Consider the following 9,790-nt stretch of genomic DNA (forward strand, 5'->3'; position numbering starts at 1 on the left):
TCCTCACAATATGGAATTGCGTGGGCTCTGTATGCCCTAAAATTGCTCCCTTTGACACTTTATTCCTCTTTTACTTGCCTCCTCCTGAAAATAGAGTTGAATGTGACCCATTTTGAAATGTCATTGATAACAACATCTTGCAGCCTCCACCAGCCACCAGGGTTAATCCTTCCCCAAAGCAGAATGCGGCCCTCTCCATGCTCAACCATGAGAGGGCAGTGTCCACATTTGCTCTGCCGTCTTGCAGTGGGTGTGGTAATCTTCATCAGTCCATTTGAAATGCTTTTATGGATATATATACACACACACACACACACACACACTGCATATATACGTATATATGTACTGCATGTGTATATGCAGCGTATATTTATATGTAGGTATCAGATTTTTTTTTTTTTGAGATGGAGCCTCGGTCTGTCACTCAGGCTGGAGTGCAGTGGCGCAATCTTGGCTCGCTGCAACCTTCGCCTCCCAGGTTCAAGCAATTCTCTGCCTCAGCCTCCTGAGTAGCTGGGATTACAGGCATCTGCCACCACGCCCGGCTAATTTTTTTTTGTATTTTTAGTAGAGACTGGGTTTCACCATCTTGGCCAGGCTGGTCTTGAACTCCTGACCTCGTGACCCGCCTGCCTTGGCCTCCCAAAGAGCTGGGATTACAGGCGTGAGCCACCGCAGCTGGCCAGATTTTTTAAAACGTAAATGTATGAAGCTTACCTATATTTTGTTTTTGGATATGTTTCCTAAGTGGCCATAATTTTCACTGTTAAATAGTAATGCAAGCTCAGATGCTACCTTTTTTTTTTTTTTTTCAGACAGGGTCTTGCTCTTTTGCCCAGGCTGGAGTGCAGTGGTGTGACAATGGCTCACTGCAACCTCTGCCTCCTAGGCTCAAGCGATCCTCCCACCTCAGCCTCCCGAGTAGCTGGGACTACAGGTGTGCACCACCACGCCTGGCTAAATTTTGTTTATTTTTTGTAGAGATGAAGTCTCACTTTGTTGTCCAGGCTGGTCTCAAACTCCTGGGCTCAAGCAATCCTTCCACCTCAGCCTCCCAAAGTGCTGGGATTACAGGAATGAGCCGTTGTGCCCGGCTCATCTGTTACATTTTGATTAGCTGACAGTCAAGGAGTTAAAGGTATAGAGCAGTCATCAAGAGATCTTTCATTCAAGAAGTATTTACTGAGCACCTACTATGTACCAGGTACTTGTGTTAGAGCTACACAGTGAACAAAACAAAGATTCTCTGTTGTCATGGACCTTCTGGTGTGTAGGGGATGTTGGGCAGATGATAAACAGTTAATACATGAAATGAGCGGTTTGGGAAGAGTGGAGCTTATTGATGGCGATCTGGATGGAGAGGTGGGAGCAGGTTTGCAGTGTTAAGCAGAGTGGTCAAGGTTGGTCTCACTGGGGTGGGATTTGAGCAAAGACTTGAGGCAGGGGAGGTGCGTCCTGGGGACAGTCGAGAGGAGAGGGTTCTGCACAGAGGGAGCAGCTGGAGCAAAGGCCGGGCAGGGGCACACTGGCACATCCGAGGAGGGCAAGCAAGGCTGCGTGGCAAGAGGTGAGTGTAGGGGCTCAGTGACCTTAGGCTGCCAACCTGGAGGCCATCTCCCGCCCGTACCCACCCTTTTCTTACCTCTCACAATCTTTGGCCCTGTTGGGCACTGGTTCTTCCAGAAAGCTCCCCGGCTATGTGGTGCCACACTCTCTTGGCTTCCGTCTTACCTCTCTGGCAACTCCTCTCCTATTCAGGCTTAAATGCTTCAGATCTTGTTCCCTTTGTATCAAAGGAAAGGTCATCCATGTTCCTACACTTTGACCGTATCTACAGGATGCTCAGCCATAATTCAAAAGTTAAATGTGCAATGCAGGCCTCCCAGGCGAGCTCCAGACCCTGATCAGCTCCACCGCCCTGTGGCTGGTGCTCCTCATCCGCCCCACGTTCCTGATCGCTCCCCACCCCACAGCCTGGGCCTTCCCGGGCTTCCCGGCTTCCCTAGCACGCTTCCTATTTTCTCCTTCTTAGGTCTCTTTTCCCTTCATCCAGCCCATCTCTTTGAAACCTCTTTCCCACCAAACCAGGAGATGAGCATTCGCTTTATTTTGACAGATTCGTGTCAACTTGTTCTGAAAAGAAGGCATCCATACATTGTGTTAGTGTATGTAGGTGGCTGAAAAAAGATAGTGAAGCAAGCTCTGTGTTCTTCCTTGGCTAATGGTGGTCTTCCCTGGGGCCCTGCTGGAGGGTTTGCCCGAGCTGTGTTTCTTCCCTAAGCAAGAGCAGAATAAAAATAGCTGTGGGCTAATCTAAGAGATAGCAGACAGGAGTCTCAGCCCTGTTGTCAGGAATGAAGGGCTCAGCCTGGGGGTGAGGGGAGGGGTGGGTGTTATCACCCCAATGTCCCTTCAGTCCCCAACAGCAGGCCCAGGCTGCTACACACCAGAAACCTCAGGGCTCGTAGTATTGGTCAACTTGCATCTTTAATGGGCCACAGTGCCTCAGTCAAAACTGTGGCCTTTGGTGGCAGAGATCTGAATTCTAGTTGTACTCTTCTTGGCCATATGCCCTCACCAGTGGATCGCCTTCTCCACAACAGTTCTGACCTCTTAGCAGTACTGGGATGATCAAACGACAAGACACACGCCAGGAGCTCACGCAGTGCCTCTCACACAGTGACCCTGGCGGCTGCCGCATTCTCTCCCAAACAAAAGCAAAACGGCCTACTACCCCTTTCTGTCTGGGGCTTAACTTTAGGAAAACAGCGCTTAGGCTAAGAAGAAGAGGATGCTGGGGTAGGCGAGAAATCAGGACCCAAGGACGGAGCACAGTTTCCCAAATGGCAAAGGACTGAGAGGGGCAGAGCAGGCCCGGGCAGGTGGCCATCTTTCCCGATCCATGGAAAAAAAAGTTAATGGGTAGAATTAGCTTAATGTGCAATGTTCTTTTTTCTTATTCTTAAATCTTTGCTCTTCCCCTCCTTCCCCTGCAATCTTGTTTGCTGGCAAAGAGTACCCCTAGATAAAATGAATCCACAGAATACCAAATGAATGTGATGGAAGAAGGAGCAAATGGTGAATCTGTTTTAATCTGATACCCTGAATGGCACGAAGAGCAAGAGTGCTCCTGGCAGAAATTTCATAATTTTTAAGAAAGTCATTCTTGGTTTGCAAGAGATGGCTTTTCCGTGGCATTCTCCATTGCCACCTGAACAGGCTTCAGAAGCAATGGATTAAAGGACCAAGAGGGTGTGATCTGTCAGACTCTGCAGACTCCTGCTGCCATCCTGAGAGACCTTGTCCTCCCATCCATTCCCATATCTTATTGAGTGTGTGCTAAAGCTACACCCTGCTGCATCCTGTGGACAGAAGAGTAAGATCCCGCCTGGCTTGCAGAGCCAACAGCTTGTCAGAGATTGACCTGAAGTCAGACAAATACATGAGAGGGTATATTGAGACCCCATAATGAATTGTAATTCCAATTCACTAAGCCGAAAGAAAAAAAATTAAGCTGAAAGTTGAGTCATGCAAGAAATTGCCTTTCCTCTGGTTCCTAAGCAGATAGCTACGGATAAAAAGTTAAATATCTCCACAGGTGGCTACTCTATGTTCACCTTACCCTTATGTAAAGTGCTAATTTACTGAGCACCAGATAATTCATAGTTGACCATCCCCTTACCTGCTCCTTCTCCCTTGCAACCTGTGGATGACCATACACCCTCCCTCTTTCCCTTCCAGTCAGCTTTTCCTCTTTAAATATTGAAGCCCTCAAAATCATCCTCGGAGAAAGGCACAGACCACGGACTGTTTCTGTGATTCTGTGTTTTTATCTTCCAGATATGTCCTTCACTTTGGCAAAATAAACCTTTAAATTGATTGAGACCCGTTTCAGATACCTTTTGTTTTACAAAAGCAATATATGTTCATTGTGGAAAAACTAAGAAATATGTTTAACCAAAACAAATTCCCCCCCCAAAAGATAATAGGGAGTCATAGTGCGGCCGGGCACGGTGGCTCATGCCTGTAATTCCAGCACTTTGGGAGGCCTAGGCAGGCAGATCACTTGAGGCCAGGGGTTTGAGACCAGCCTAGCTAACATGGTGAAACCCCGTCTCTACTAAAAATACAAAAGTTAGCCGGGCGTGGTGGCACATGCCTGTGATCCCAGCTACTCGGGAGGCTGAGGCAGGAGAATCGTTTGAACCCAGGAAACAGAGGTTGCAGTGAGCCGAGATCATGCCACTGCACTCCATCCTAGGCAATTGAGTGAAACTCTGTCTCAAAAAAAATTAGTCCTTCTGGTGGGTGTGTTGTAGTCTTTATTGCGGCTTTAGTTTGCATTTCCTAATGATAATGATGTTATGTGCTTATTTACTGGCCACATATCTTCTTTGATGAAGTGTCTTGCTGTGGTCTGAATGTTTGTGATTTCCTCTCCTTGCCCCAATTAATATGTTGAGATCCTAACCCCTAAGGTGAGGGTAGTAGAAGGTGGGGCCTTTGGGAGGTGATTAGGTCATGAGGGTGGAGCCCTCATGAATGGGATTAGTGCCCTTATAAAAGAGGCCCAAAGAGGCCCCAGGGAGACCCCCGACCCCTCCACCATGCAAGGACACAGCAAGAAGGTGTCATCTAGGAACCAAGAAGTTGGCCCTCGCCAGACACTGAATCTGTCAGTATCTCACTCTTGGACATCCCAGCCTCCAGGACTGTGAGAAATATATTTCTGTTGTTTGTAAGCCACCCAGTTTGTGGTATTTTGTTATCTCAGCTTGAATGGACTAAGATATGTCTTTTCAAAATTTTTTTTTTTTTGAAATGGAGTCTTGCTCTGTCACTTAGGCTGGAGTGCAGTGGTGCTATTTCGGCTCACTGCAACCTCCACCTCCTGGGTTCAAGCCACTCTCCTGCCTTAGCCTCCTGAGTAGCTGGGATTACAGGTGTGTGCCACCACGCCAGGCTAATTTTTGTATTTTCAGTAGAGACGGGGTTTTGCCATGTTGGCCAGGCTGATCTTGAACTCCTGACCTCAAGTGATCCGCCTGCCTCGGGCTGTCAAAGGGCTGGGATTACAGGCGTGAGCCAATGCACCCAGCCCTTTTCAAATATTTTGACCATTTTTTAAATTAGGTTGTTTGATTTTTTTTTATTTTTTATTTTTTATTATACTTTAAGTTCTAGGGTACATGTGCACAACATGCAGGTTTGTTACATATGTATACATGTGCCATGTTGGTGTGCTGCACCCATTAACTCATCATGCTCCTAATGCTTTCCCTCCCCCCTTCCCCCACCCCACAACAGGCCCCGGTGTGTGATGTTGCCCTTCCTGTGTCCAAGTGTTCTCATTGTTCAATTCCCACCTATGAGTGAGAACATGCAGTGTTTGGTTTTTTGTTCTTGCGATAGTTTGCTGAGAATGATGGTTTCCAGCTTCATCCATGTCCCTACAAAGGACATGAACTCATCCTTTTTTATGGCTGCATAGTATTCCATGGTGTATATGTGCCACATTTTCTTAATCCAGTCTATCATTGATGGACATTTGGGTTGGTTCCAAGTCTTTGCTGTTGTGAACAGTGCCACAATAAACATATGTGTGCATGTGCCTTTATAGCAGCATGATTTATAATCCTTTGGGTATATACCCAGTAATGGGATTGCTGGGTCAAATGGTGCTAGTTCTAGATCCTTGAGGAATCACCACACTGACTTCCACAATGGTTGAACTAGTTTACAGTCCCACCAACAGTGTACAAGTGTTCCTATTTCTCCACATCCTCTCCAGCATCTGACTTTTTAATGATCACCATTCTAACTGGTGTGAGATGGTATCTCAGGTTGTTTGGTTTCTTATTGTTGAGTTGTAAGAGTTGAGTATTAGTTGGGTTAGCTAATCTCCTTTTCCATCAAAAGCTTTCAATTAATACACAAGCACTGCCATGAGCTTCTTATATCTCCTTCTGAAGATGTTCTTTTATATCCACAAAAGCAGGCTCCGGCTTAGCATTCGGGTGGGATGCAGCACACCGCCAGCCTCTGTGCTAACGGGTGGCGCCCTTCTCTACCAATTGTTAAATACTTTGCCCCCGTATTCAAGTATCTGTGAGTTTATATGTATATATGTGTATACATGTGTGAACATAAAATTATCCAAATGGAAGATTCCTGTGCACACCGTCTTGCCCTGTCATCAACGTATCTTAGTGATCCTCCATTTCAGTTTCCACAGAGCTGCCACATTCTTTTTTTTTTTTTTTTTTGAGATGGAATCTTGCTCTGTCACCCAGGCTGGAGTGCAGTGGTGTGATCTCAACTTACTGCAAGCTCCGCCTCCCGGGTTCAAGCGATTCTCTTGCCTCAGCCTCCTGAGTAGCTGGGATTACAGGTGCCTGCCACCACGCCCGGCTAAGTTTTTTTTTTTTTTCGAAGAGACGGGGTTTCACTGTGTTAGCCAGGATGGTCTCAATCTCCTGACCCCGTGATCCGCCCGCCTCTGCCTCCCAAAGTGCAGGGATTACAGGCGTGAGCCACCGCGCCCGGCCAGAGCTGCCACATTCTTTCAAATACCTACATAGTGTCCCACTGAGACACACTGTAAATAATTCACTCTGTTGGCCAGGCGTGGGGGCTCACGCCTGTAATCCCAGCACTTTGGGAGGCCAAGGCAGGTGGATCACCTGAGGTCAGGACTTTGAGACCAGCCTGACTAACGTGGTGAAACCCCGTCTCTATTAAGAATACGAAATTAGCCGGGCATGGTGGCAGGCGCCTGTAATCTCAGCTACTTGGGAAGCTGAGGCAGGAGAATTGCTTGAACCTGGGAGGCAGAGGTTGTAGTGAGCTGGGATCATGCCATTGCACTCCAGCCTGGGCAACAATAGCAAAACTCCATCTCAAAATACTACTACTACTACTAATAATAATAATTTACTCTGTTCTCTGTTGATGGACACTGATATGGTTTGGCAGTGCATCCCCTCCAAATCGCATGTTGAAATGTGATCTCCTGTGTTGGAGGTGAGATCTAGTGGGAGGTGTTTGGGTCATGGGGTGGATCCCTCATGAATGACTTGGTGCCTTCCCTGTGGTGATGAGTTCATGAGAGATCTGGTTAAAAAGAGAGGTCAAGTGTGGTGGCTCATGCCTGTAATCCCAGCACTTTGGGAGGCCAAGGCAGGCAGATCCCCTCAGGGCAGGAGTTCAAGACCAGCCTGGCCAACATGGTGAAACCCCGTCTCTGCTAAAAATACAAAAATTAGCCAGGTATGGTGGTGCACACCTGTAATCTCAGCTACTTGGGAGGCTGAGGCACAAGAATCGCTTGAACCTGGGAGGCGGAGGTTGTAGTGAGCTGAGATCACACCACTGCACTCCAGCCTGGGCAACAGAGCAAGACTCTGCCTCACAAAAAAAAAAAAAAAAAAAAAAGCATCTGGAACCCGCTCCACCGCCCCCTCCTTGCCATGTGATACACCTGTTTCCCCTTCACCTTTTGTTATGAGTGGAAGCTTCCTGAGGCCTCATCAGAAGCAATGCCTGCTCCATGCTTCCTGTACAGCAGGTCGAACTGTGAGCCAAATAAAACTCGTTTCTTTATAAAGTACCCAGTCTCGCGTATTCCTTTATAGTAATGCAAAATGGACTCACACAGATACTTAGATTTTTTTTCTAATACAACATCATTTTTTAATGATTCTGTCATACTCCATGATAAACTTAACCAATGCCATAGTTCAAAGGGTATTTCAGTTAACTTTTTTTCCTACTGCTTTAATAATGCTCGGTTACTATCTTTATATATACACACTTTTTCTCCCAGCCTCGATTATTTAGTCAGGCTCTTTGCTAACTGTAGGAAGATGGTGATTGTGCACATTCAACATCCAAGTCAATCATCTTGGTGGTCCATGGTCAGCATCTCATGATTCGTGCAGACACTCTGGAGATGCTACACAGGATGGTGGAAAGAGAAGGTGGGGTTGTAATCAAAGAAGCATATTGCGGCTGGGCATGGTGGCTCACGCTTGTAATCCCAGCACTTTGGGAGGCCTAGGCGGGCGGATTGCCTAAGCTCAGGAGTTCGAGACCAGCCTGGGCAACACAGTGAAACCCCGTCTCTACTAAAATACATAAAAAATTAGCCAGGCCTGGCAGCGTGTGCCTGTAATCCCAGCTACTTGGGAGACAGAGGCAGGAGAATTGCTTGAATCTGGGAGGCGGAGGTTGTAGTGAGCCGAGATCATGCCACAGCACTCCAGCCTGGGCAACAAAGCGAGACTCCATCTCCAAAAAAAAAACAAAAAAAAACAAAAAAAACAGCATATTGCAAGTCTTGGGTTGACATTTTCTTTTTCTTTTCTTTTTTTTTCTTTTCTTCTTTCTTTCTTTCTTTCTTTCTTTCTTTCTTTCTTTCTTTCTTTCTTTTCTCTTCAGACAGAGTCTCGCTCTATTGCTCAGGCTGGAGTGCAGTTGCATGATCTCGGGTCACTGCAAGCTCTGCCTCCCGGGTTCACGCCATTCTCCTGCCTCAGCCTCCTGAGTAGCTGGGACTACAGGTGCCCGCCACCACGCCCGGCTAATTTTTTGTATTTTTAGTAGAGACTGACAGGGTTTCACCCTGTTAGCCAGGATGGTCTCAATGTCCTGACCTCGTGATCTGCCCGCCTCGGCCTCCCAAAGTGCTGGGATCACAGGCATGAGCCACCGCGCCTGGCCATAATTTTCTTTTTCGTATTAACAGCTTTATGGAGATAAAATTCACATACCATACAATTCAACCATTTAAGATGTTCGATTCAATGGTTTTTAGTATATTCACAGAGTTGGCAACCATCACCGCAGTCAACATTTTCATCACCTCAACGCCACTGTGCCTTTTAAATATCACCCTCTGTGCTGGACTCTTCTTCCAGAGGATGCTCAGACCAGCCTGCTTCTCTTAATGCAGTGGTCCCCAACCATTTGGGCAGACAATTTTTCCATGGACAGAGTGGGGGTGGGGATAGTTTCGGGATGTAACATCAGGCATTAGCTTCTCATAAAGAGCCTACAACCTAGGTCTCTCGCATGCGCAGTTCACAGTAGGGTTCTCGCTCCTATGAGAATCTAATGCCGCTGCTGATCCGACAGTGAGTAGAGCTCAGGCGGTAGTGCTCGCTGGCGGCTCACCTCCTGCAGGGCCACCCAGTTCCTAACAGGCCATGAATTGGTACTGATTTGAGGTCAGGGGTTGGGGACCCCTGTCTTAATGGGTCCTGTGCCCTTGGCGAGTTCTGCAAGGTGCTTGTCAGAGAGGCTGTTGAGGTCTGGGAAGCCCTGGTGGGCAGGGATTACTGGGAGTTGGGGCACAGACCAGAGGCTGGGTCTCACTCGTTCAAGGCAGGATGATCTGTTGACTGGGAAGCCCCAGAGGTACCCAGTTGTTGGGAGTCAGGAAATAGAAACAGTCAATGAAGGATGAAAGGATCCCCTACAGCAACTCAAAATCCCCAACGGGAGACTGAAACAATGAGAGGGCAGTTCTTGCCCACCAGGGTGGCAACGATGAAAATGACTGATAATTATTCAGTGTTGACAAAGGTGTGGGTAAATGGGAACAAGCATTCCTCCTTATCCAAATCCTGAAACTTGCAGGACAGTGAATTTTCTGAGAGCCAGAGGCTATGCAATCCTTTTTTTAAATGGGTTTTTAATAAATTTCCTCTTCATCCAAAAATTCCAATCCATTTCCCCTAAATATCACTATGCAGTCTTAAACATCTAGATGCACAATTCATCAAAAACC

Source organism: Pan paniscus, chromosome 4 (genome assembly GCF_029289425.2).
Source record: "Pan paniscus chromosome 4, NHGRI_mPanPan1-v2.0_pri, whole genome shotgun sequence".
NCBI classification, from domain to species: domain Eukaryota; kingdom Metazoa; phylum Chordata; class Mammalia; order Primates; family Hominidae; genus Pan; species Pan paniscus.